The following is a 9,775-nucleotide window of genomic DNA, read 5'->3' as shown; positions in this document are numbered from 1 at the left end:
AGAAGAGAATGCATAAACGGTATAGAATCTGATGGCGAGGTAAAGAATTGAGAAGATGTTCAGATGCAGAATGAAGATTGCACGTGTGAAGAAGCATTGCAGAACATGCAAGTAATTTTATAACTGTACAGATGACATAACGCAGGTAGACTAAGTAATTATAAGGCTGGCTATACATAGTGAATAGACTGCAGGCGGTGCCGCCACTATATATATATATATATATATATATATATATATATATATATATATAGAGAGAGAATCTGGACATTCAATGCTATACTTTTAGTAAGCTCAAACCATGGAGAAAGGAGGATTGACAGCTGTGCCTGTGTCGCAGCAAAAAATAAGCCAAGGCTCGAAGATGGAACAAAGGACAACTGCTTAGTTTAGTTTCAAAAGCTAAGAGCAGCCAGATGAGATGAGAATAGTTGTGCGCAGTAACCCTCTCATTCATCATTAGATAGTTTAAACTCTTGAACAACAAACTGTTTGGGTAATCAGTATTTTCCTGTAGAATGGTAACGCTTTCAGTTTCATACAAGGAGCCATTGAGAGAAGTCCCAATTCATATCAATCACAGAGACCGGTACACACTTCAGCAAACCTAAAACCTTGTGCCATATAAAACCCCTCAACACTTGCCCGGTGGAGACTTTAATGGTGAAAAGAGCATCAGCATTGTGTAACACTTCAGGCAGTACCTTTGGTCTAAAATATTTAATTAATTGGAGTAGGGAAAACTGCTGATATTTCAAGTTACCCTTTTCATGTGCACGATATATTGGCCACATTTCAGGATTAGGGTTGCTAAGTGCCCTACAGCCCTAGGACCGCTGTAAATGGTGAACCGTAAATATACAAATTGATCCACCCTTCGCAACGTTTCCATATTAATTCCCGACACAAACAGGCTTTTTTCTTTTTCACTGTACATAACATAATTTTAGATTTCCTAATATTGATGGACAAGTCATAACCATTCATGGAGTAGCCAAGGACTCAAGGGAGCACTGTAGGCCTATCAAAGTTTGGTTCAAAATTACCAGATCATCTGCATAAACTAAATACTGGACCACTAGCATACCCAGTCAAGGTCAGAAGGCTTTTGCACCTTTCAAGTGCTAGGTCAAGTCTGCGTGATATTACATATTGAACAGGGAGGGGGCAAGAACACATATTTGCCGTACCCCACTGTATGTGTTCACAGCCTCCGACATATGACTCTTCCCATCCAGATGAACCTGCAGCATTGTATCAGTATGAATAGACATATAAATATCCAACAAGGAGTTTGTAACCTTCCAATGTCTAAGGTTCCTGCACAGCGTAAGACTGTACACCCTATGAAAGGCAGAAGAGAGGTCTATGAATGACATGTACAATGGCCACTTTTCTCAATTTTTCACTTTAATGAAAAGGGTGAGCAGAAAAACATTTACTGGTTGCCCATTCCCTGTCAAAACCATGCACTATTTCTATCTACTCTATTACTCTCACTAGCCCAAATAGTCATGGTTCTCAAGATTAGGCTAAGAAAAGCTTACTACTCGCATCTAGAAGAGCAATCAGGAGATAGTTAGATGGTTCTGTTCTTTCTCCCTTCTTAAAAATCAGGACAAGAACCGCTGTTTTAAAGGACTCTGTGCAAGTCGTAGTGTGTAAATTAATCTGTAATAATATGAAGAGTATTCATTTGTGCAATATCTACTATGCCTATATCCAGTGTCCAGAGAGACTCTAATCTAGGCAGCACATCTTTCCTATCACCCCTCCCAGGTCCTCATGCGTATCCTTCAAATAAATTAGTCAACACTGTTCTGGGATTGGTTTAAAATGAGCAGATTCCTGAAACCCGGGTCTTCATTCATTAATTTCCCAAAAACTGTAGTATGCTTAGAGATCAATATGTTCATCTTTTGACCCTCTGCGTGCGCAGTTCTTGCTTCATGTCCCATTAGCCAATTTTTAAAATACTGTCTTGCTGATTTCATTATTTGCCAGACCTCATTACCGGGGCCGGGGATCTCTCCCTCTTTGGAGCACGAAAAAAATGTATGCAAAGTACCCTTTTTTATTTCTGGAGGATGTTATCAAACTTACCGCTGCTGCCACCTCCCCCCCAAGAATCAATGTTTTTGGTTATCCTTTCCTAGTGTATTAATTGTATCCAGGGAAAACAGACAGACATTTGGGACGAGAAGTAATCAATACATTTCTTCATGATCTGCCGATTGCATGCACGTTGGTGATCATCATTAATCCTTTCTACCAGTGGAGTTCTCCAAATCAGGCGATTTCTTTTATTATTGATAAACACGTTTGACACAACCATTTTGCTCGTCTCGGAATAGGGTAACCCAAACGTGCAGCCTAAAAGAGAGTGTAATACTGAACATTTAAAAAGCCCTTTTTATCAAGTGGGGATTGGGAGACAAAGATATAGTCAACAGTAGAGGAAGCCTTGTTTGATATTCACAGAGCTTCAAGGCTTGCATTGTTAGCATCAATCCTATTCAAAGACGCAAAGCCCCATTCTTACATAAAACCGAACAATTTTCAGCATTAGTCATCACTATCCCCTTACTGCTTTGCCTGGTGGAAGAAATGGGACACAGCAATTGAAATTTGCAATTGAAATCCCCCACTTTTACCACATTCTCTCCTCCCTCTACACCAAACCACTCCTCCATTAAATCTGCTACCTCCTCTATCAAATCTCCAGACTTTTCTAGTACATGGTTCCAGTAGATATTAATAACAAGTAAGCCTCTTCCTAGATGTTGTACCTCACTTGTGTCTGTAAGCATCAGCAGTAAATTCCCAGAGTGTGAACAATAAAATAGCCACCTATTCCATTTCAACATATTCTTTATTATGGAAATTAGACTCCCCACCTCCCCCCGATGGTCACCCTCTTGCCCTTTGCAGGCTGGTTTAAGAAAGACCTATACCCATCAATTACTGGAAACTCCCAGAGCCGTACCTCTTGCAAATTATTGATGTGGAACATCCCCAATGCATCCAGATCCCTGCCTGTGGCAAGTAGATGACTGAAGCCCCTAGTAGTCCAAGTGGCTGCCCATATCATGTGATCATATGAATGAAAACGCCCCCCCCCCTTTACTTTTATCTAAAGCCAGGTAAGGGGCAACCTACGCCCAATCCTCCTACCTGGCAGACCTATTACACAAGGGTTCTTATAGAGTTACCATTATTCCCTCCAACGATCCCCTTGTCACATTCTACATGTTTTTCAGAGGGCCCTCCCCCCTTGGCATGAGCCTTAGGGACATCAATAGCCTCCAGCTTCTGCCACTTAAATAAATCATATCCCATTACTAAGAGATCCTCAGTTTCCAACAAGTGATCGTAATCAAGTTTTGGTCCTAGATGTCCGTCCTTTGGGTATCTAGAAAATCAATCAAGACAATGGGGGTCATTCCGAGGTTGGAGGTAGCCATGGTGCTATTAGCACCATGACTACCCCGATACCGCATACAGGGTCCGGGTTCCCTGAATGGTGAAATACCGGACCATTCCAATCATGGAGGACCCGTTATTTCCCCATTCAGGGAACCCATCCCCATTCCCATTCGAGCCCCCATAGGCCTCAATGCGAATGGGGAGGGAGCTAACAACGGCCCGTTAATAACGGGCCCGTTGTTAGCTCCCTGGTCTGCTAGCGGGACCCGCTAAGGGCACCTGGTTTTACCAGGCGCCCTTTGTGGGTCCTGCAAGCAGCCTTGTAATAGGGCAGTAAGGGGTTAACAGCACTGGCACCATTCCTGGCGCTGTTAACCCCTTACCGCCCAGCGCGGAATGAGGCCCAATGTCACGGGAGTATATATTCCTCAAAGAGGATATTTTAGATAACAGTTCTAGCAAATTTGCCTCATTCAGCACAATATTATAACTGGCTCTTAACATCAATTCAAGCCCCAAAATACCATATACTACCTCTTGTTTCAAGGCCATATATGTCAAACCGCGCATTAAGATTATCTTTCACCGGGAAACCACTTTATGTATCACCAGTGGTGTTGATAGAATTGTGGCCAGGCCTAAGCTCTCCGACAGTAAAGTGTAAACATCACCCTCAATAGAGTGTGGAGAGGCAAGTACACACTGCTCAGTCTCCTCCTCCTCATGCAGTGAGAGATCCTCCACCATCACAACCGAGTCTCATCTTTTCGATTTTTGTAGAAACAGCAAAATAGAACCAGCTGTAGGTCTCCCTGGATGGCCTGTAGCTTCTTTCGTGAGCAGCATCGGCTTCCTCATAGATTGACTAAGGTTCTCCTTAGATTTAAAGGAGAGACATACAGTCAGTGGCTCCTCCTTGTCATTCTCCACCTGCGAGGAGACCAGATGTAATCGTAATTTCCATAAACATGTTCTTGAGCTACAATTTGTATTCCGCTTAGACCCTCTCATATTCTTACATTTCTTTGCCTGTGATACGTGCTCCCTGCTGCTTCGTCGGCGACGCCCAACATCATCTCCCAGGCCCATTTTGGTGCTTGACTTAACACAGTAATCACTGGGACATTATTTAAGAGCATATTTTCCACCCAAAGCAGACTCTCATTATTGCCAGGTGACATCAGCACTACGTCCCCCAAATGAACCACAATCTGTTTAGCCTGTGCAGCAATATACCCAGGTTCACACACTCTCCAATCACCAGAAGGTTCCAGAGGAAAATACAATCTTTCCATATCTAGCTTAGAGGAGAATCCACAATTACTTTACTCAGACCTGTTCTCCTCATTTCTCGCAGTTATGAACGTTCAATAAAGCTCATCTTTGAGTTCATCCGTCTCATATGTGTTTTCACCTCTCTTAAGTCATAATTTATATTTTCGTAGACTCTCACCAGAGAGGTCAGCAATAATGCAATGCTGAGATGTTTGCCCTGGGTTCAGGAGCCGGCATTATGGGCTATGGGGAACATCTAAAACTATTGCTGCAAGCATTTGGGACAGATGGTCTGCCAATATGCTCCCTCCGGGACCGAGTGGTGTGGTTCATTATGAGCAGCTGGTTTAAAACTTTGATCAAGGTCACTTTCTGGGTTAGAAGCACAGAAGTGGTCCAGCAATTTTTCCCTAGAGCACTGGGGATCCGGGATGGCAAAGCAATGAGGTCTCACCTCTCATCCATTTCCTGTCCAATGGACACTGGCTGCCGCCACTCTACATATGCAGCTTCCTGCAACATGAGTGGCGGAAAGGATAAACTTGACCTATGTGCCAGTTCCTGTGATACCACAGGCGCAAATATAGACACATCCAATATTACGTCCACCGATGGATTCACCCTGTGGCCGTCCACATAAGTAATTTTAGGCCCCCCGCACCCTGGATCATGCTCATCACAATTGCCAACACTCGCCCTATCCTTGTCATAAACATTGGAAGGCCCAGGCTTGTCACCCATGGAATTTTAGACATAATTAGGAATCTTTTTTCCCCTCAGCACCAGCCATAGACCTGGATAAAGACTGTCTCCTATTATGCTCTGTAGGGCGCAAGGTGGCCATTTGACATTCTATCCCATCTTCAATTGGCTCCTTTGCAAAGAGGGGGTCGGGGACCACCCCCTTGATTCTAAGAGCATATGGTATTGTAATGGTTTGGTAATAGAACTTGTAAAGCCCACACTGCGACCCAAGTGTATCCTGGCATTGAACAAGTAGAAGGTAAACGTGAAAGCAAAATCAACCAAAAAAATAAATAAATAAACAACAGAAAAGTTATTCACAGGATTTTAACAAAAAGGTTTTGAGTGACTTCCAAAAACTCAGATGACATTCAATTAGTCGCAGGGCTAGAGGAAGACTGTTTCAAAGTTTTCGGCGCAGCCAACGAAAAGGCACAACCACCCACCGCGCTCTTTTGAAATCTCGGTACAATCCAGAGGAGACTATCAGATGAACGAAGAGCACACAAGGGTTTATATTTACTAGTATGAGGTCAGTACTTACCACATGGAGAGTACTTCCTCTTTCTCCTTGTATTTGAAACCAGCAACCAACCACAAGGCGAAACCCAGTGTGGTACCTCCGACCAGTGAATCACAAGGATATGTTAGATCTGATCCCAGGTTAGCGCTCTCCACACAGGGAGTGGACAGCTCACAAGAACGCCATGCCAAAACCGCAATATCCCTGCAAGGTTCCTAGGATTTTGGGTACCTGTGGACCGTGCCCCCTGAGTAAACTACACGAGAACCCCCCTCGCAGTGATCCCTACCCAAGTCCTGCTGTGTCGAACCAGCGGCCACGCCTAGTTACTCGCAGCTCACTGGAGCATCGCCACTGTGAGAAATGGGGGAAAGAACCTCTCAACGTGTCAGCATGTCAAGTCACATCTCTGCTCCACAAAGCAAAACACCAGCTACTCAAAGAGGCTACTTTCGACGTCAACACTGATTCTTTGTACTGGAAGCTGTTTTTAATATGAATGATTACAACATATAACATAATTATTCTACAGATAGGGAAAAGTTTCTTCTTTCCTTTCTGTATTTTGTGGCACTTCTTCATAGGGTGAATTAATGATGCATCATTGTTGGTTTAATCTAGAATTTTATTTTTTGTTGGTATTCTGTTATACATGTTTTCTTGTAAGGAGCTTCTTTAAACCTTACTGTTTATATTTCCAATGCTTGTAGTTTACAGCTTTTTGTAAGTAGTCCCTTTAACAGATGTTTAAATTGCATTTTCTTCAATTGTATGTATTTCTTTTTTAAAACACCTCTATTTTATTTGAATAATTGTCTTTGTGCTGAGTGCACACACGTTGAGACATGACCTCTCCACTGTTCAGCCTAGGCACCAGTGAAAACCTTTGGAATGCCACATAGTTATTTGTATCATGAAGTAACCTTTAATGTTGTGGTGAAGATATCTTTCTTCAAAGTGGTGGGTTAAATGGCTTGAAAAGGGATAGAGCCTATCCAAGCAATGTGGGTTACACGCTCCTTGAAAGCTTCAAACCATTTGAAGCTGTGGCTTGGAATGGATTTGAACTTTCAAACCGGGGTTCAAGCTCCACGTTTTTTGATATGAGTATTGCATTTTTCGACTTGGCTCGAATATAGCTCTTTGGTTATACTGAATTCTAAGACATTGGACTAGTATCCTAGAATTCAGCATTACTAGTGACTAAGTCAATAATACAGTAGGGAGGGTTCTATGTCATTTTCACGAAAAAAAATACTTTGTTATAATTTACTTCATTTACATTACTTCTACTATCTTTGGGGGGTTGTAAGCCCCCTTACAATATTTTTCCCTTCACTACCATATATTCCCCAAAACCCCTCCTACACCCTAGTACCTCTTAACCTCTTAACCCACAAACACCTAAAGAAATTTGGAGTAATTCAAAGTAATGAGCAGAAAGTAAATTACAGTGAAGTAATGAATGCAAACTAATGCAGTGAAGAGGATATGATTTTTTTTATTTGCCTTCATTTTGGAAATGCACGAATTACCTTAACTACAAATGTGACCTGTGAATTTCCTAGAAATGTTTACTCTATCAGTATAAAAGTTCCTTATTCAAGGTACCATGATTATTTAGAAGTACGACTTACTCTACCTTCATCATCTAACTAACTTAGCAAAAAAACGATGGCATGCAACTCAGCTCATTGTGGGAATTTTTCAATTTGGCAGGCAATATAATGTGCTGCCTGTTGACCATAATGTTATACATTTTCCTTGGCAAAGCCAAAGTGGGTTCACTCATATGGAGCAAGTATTTTGGGTTTTAAGGGTTATCCTCAGTGTCAACTAGCTACAAATAAATTCTGTCAATGGTTGCCTGGTCCCTCGAACTCAGTGCCAAATTTAGCAGTGCGCTTAGAATGGGTTTCTTGAACGATATTTGCTTAGTCACCTCCAATGTTTTGTATTTCTCTATCTGTAACATCTAAAAGGCTTTCACATCACTTAATATCTGTATGTATATGAGAGTTCATCGATTCAGCATTACGAGTTATCTGATTGTAAACATGCTTCCGATTGGTCTTAATTTTGTATATTACCATTGATCTGCTTTTTCATATTCTTCTTCCTCTAAAGTGTTGCTTATTCATATGCTAGTGGTAATTTGTAATATTATACATTAAGATTGTTCTGCTCTTTTGATGTGCTTTTGGTTGTAACATTATGAGCCTGATTTGCAGAAGAATATTCTGTGTGCTGAATAGTGAGTTTGTGCACTAATCAGCACGCAAAACTCCCTTTGTCCATTCATGAAACCGACTTTGCATCCATTTCTGGGTCCTTGAGGACACTTTGCGCAGGGCCCTCCCATCTCTGGGTGCAGTCGAGCAACTTGCGCCAGACCCCTCGCAAAGTGCATATTTCCCTTCCCCACGCAGAATGGGGAAGAACAAGGCATTTTGTGGGCATGTCGAAGGAGGGCTTGCGCAAGGAAATTGCACACCCAACACTGCGCAAAAACAAGCGTATTCATTGATCTGACCTTGCAACATTACCTCGGGGAAATCAATGCGCAAAGCTCACAATCTCACCACCACCACGTGAAGGTATGCGTAAAGTCCCAATCGCATATGAATCAATGCTCAGAGGTAAGCTCCGAACAGGAATTTAGGGGTGCATTCAACGCAGTTGGTGTGCTGAATTGCGAGTCATGCAACGCATTCTGTCAGGGTGCAGTTATAGGTTACAGGGGACACACGCAGTGTCGCCGGGGTACTGCCTTGGTTGCAAGGAGATAGCACGCACTATTGCTGGAGTGCATGACTTCGCGGATGGGGAGGGCGCATAGGTTGGTATATGTGGCTAGATCCGCCTTGCATGGGGGCACATCATGGGCGTTACACCTAGTGTTACTTTGTGGTTCAAATTCCAAAAATACGTGAATCGCGCATGACATGCTTCTGCACGCAGGTACACATAAAGTAGTGGTACGTGCAGAGGACTGTGCGTGGTCTATGCACATTTTCTCTAAATCGGGCCCATAGGGGTATACTGTTCAGCCTCACATTTTCTCCTTAGTCATATGCTTCTGGTTGTTCTAATTTTACACGTTAGCATTCCTCTGCTTTGTCCTGTGTTTCTGATTGTAACATTAGGCTCATTCAAATGCATGTGCTATTTCGAAATATTACATATTACAATTTACACTATTTCACTATGGGTGTTCTTCTGTGCTGCATTACAATTTTTCTGCTTACTCGTATGATTCCGATTGTAAAATTATGATAGTTCAACTTTTTTTTAGGCTTCTGCGTGTTCACAATATTAAACATTACAAGCGTTGCGTGCAAATCAAAAATATATGTACATTGTGTTTTTGTACAACTTAACATCTTGAGTTTGGCTGATGTGATTTTCGAAACTTTTTAAGCATGTAGAACTTCATACTAAAGTGTAGAATGCTGCAAACATCGCACAATCACGAGAATCCAATATGCCAATTTTGAGAAATGGTGTCCTAAACTTTCCAGTTCCCTGTGGAGATCTGCATTATAAAAAAAAGTGAACAATCCTTTTTTTCAACGTTTTATGACTTTTTATCGCGACCAGGGATCCTTTAATATGTGGCATGCTTAATCACACCTGACAGGTTCAATAGCTCGATTAATCTGCTAAAGAACAATCCATGGTTTCCAAAGTTATAGTCCATTTTAACATTTTTTATTATGTATATTTTGCCTTCTAAGGAGCAAAAAGTAGATAACTGGCTTAGGGGACACATACATTTAGTACTTTTTGGATACATATATATGCCCT

This window comes from Ambystoma mexicanum, chromosome 10 (genome assembly GCF_040938575.1).
Source record: "Ambystoma mexicanum isolate Mex_15411 chromosome 10, UKY_AmexF1_1, whole genome shotgun sequence".
In the NCBI taxonomy this organism is placed as follows: Eukaryota; Metazoa; Chordata; class Amphibia; order Caudata; family Ambystomatidae; genus Ambystoma; species Ambystoma mexicanum.
Note: the sequence above shows the minus strand (reverse complement) of the source record.